Source organism: Eublepharis macularius, chromosome 12 (genome assembly GCF_028583425.1).
Source record: "Eublepharis macularius isolate TG4126 chromosome 12, MPM_Emac_v1.0, whole genome shotgun sequence".
In the NCBI taxonomy this organism is placed as follows: domain Eukaryota; kingdom Metazoa; phylum Chordata; class Lepidosauria; order Squamata; family Eublepharidae; genus Eublepharis; species Eublepharis macularius.
In genome coordinates this window covers 15,900,918-15,902,731 of record NC_072801.1, presented here as the reverse complement: position 1 = coordinate 15,902,731, position 1,814 = coordinate 15,900,918, and positions in this window count along the sequence as shown.

Here is a 1,814-nt window from a genome sequence, read left to right as displayed (position 1 = left end):
TTCAGCGATCCACTCGCACTACGACTGGCAGACTGCGCAGGCGCTATGATTATAGCTCCGCGAGTCGGCCGGCGCGCATGCGCTTCCTCTCACTCGCGAGTCTCCCCCTCCTCCTTTTCATTGTTTTAAACTTTTACCTCAAACACAGCGAGGAAAGAAGCGAGAGAGCGCGATGCGGGTTTGCGGGCGCATGCGTAAGACTCCCCCTCTCTTCGTCGTAGAAAAGCGCGGGCTCGAGTGCTGCTATAAAAAATTTCTACAGACTAACTATTTTGTTTTGTCACAACAGAGTAACGCGGGTGGTTACTCCGTTGCAATAGAGTTCAAAGCCTACAAATAAGTCCTTTCGCAAATACTTTTTCGTACACGCAAATCTCCACAAACGCAGTGTGCATGCTACTGTACACTGTTGTTTCAAAGTATATGCTAGGACATTTTGTAGCTTTGGCTGCAACAGCAGCGCCTTGCGAATTTATGGAGAGCTTGTGGGTGTTTTTAATAACAACAACAATAATAATAACCACTTATATACCGCTCTTCTAGACAGATTAGTGCCCCCACCCAGAGTGGTGAACAAGTAGGGTTGCCAGCTCCAAGTTGGGAAATACCTGGAAATCTGAGGGGTGAAACCTGGATAAAGTGGGGTTTGGGGAGGGAAAGAACTTTGCATGGCATAATTCCATAGAGTCCAACCGCCCCCCCCCCAAAGTAGCCGTTTTCTCCAGGTGAACTGATCTCTGTGGCCTGGAGACCATTCCAGGAGATCTCCAGCCACTTCCTGGAGGCTGGCAACCCTGTGAACAAGTCATTATTATTATCCCCACAATACAGCTGGAGAGCTGGGGTTGAGAAGAGTGGCTTACCCAGAACACCTACTGCGCTCGTGGTAGTGGGATTCAAACCAATAGAGTGTTGATTCACAGCTGAACCACTTAACCAGTGTGCTACTGGAGCAATTTTATATTTATTGCACGTGGTTTATACTATGTTTAGATCTTTCCCAGTTTATGGGGAGACTTTGAATCACCTGTCAGTCTGTCATATAAATATAAAATAGTGGCTGAAGGAGAACTCTCTCTCAGCTTAACCTACCTCACAGAGTTGTTGTGAGGATAAAAATATAGGAAGTGGAAAGAATTCAGTATGTGGCTTTGGGTCCCCCATAGGAAGACAAGCAGGATATGAAGATCCAAATGAAAATATAAAGATAAAATGCAATTCAAATAAAAATGTATTGTTCCCACAAATGTGGCATTTTTATCACAGAGCTTCTAGAAAACCATATCATCATAAATATTTTCCAGTTGGAGGGAATGAATTCACAGCAATCTGGATTTTTTAAAAAAACATGTTGTACTGCTCTTGAGTTTAGTCATAGTATGATAGACAAATGCCAGAAAAATGTTGCCTAAGGTACAGCGCAGTTGGCTGCACACGTCAATTAAATATCAGAAATGCTATGTGAGACTTGGTTCAAATACGGCTTCTGTTTTTACACCTGTAACACAAGCAAGGAAATGCTAGAAAGAAAACATCTGGAAAAGCTCATTAAATTGCTGAGCAAACAGCCAGAGCTTGCTGTATATAGATGGTGGAATATTTATGGCTGAAGCCGTGGTTGTGTGCTTAGAGTTCTATAAACTGGTTTAAGTAAACAAATTCGTACTATAATGCATTAAAGTAGTTCATAACATGATTTTTAAAATATTGACTGAAAGCCTTTAACGATTGCACTGCGCACTGCTCACGTTGATTACTGGATGATAACAACTCTAAAGTATTTTGCAAACGCAGTAAACATTATGCAAAGGACC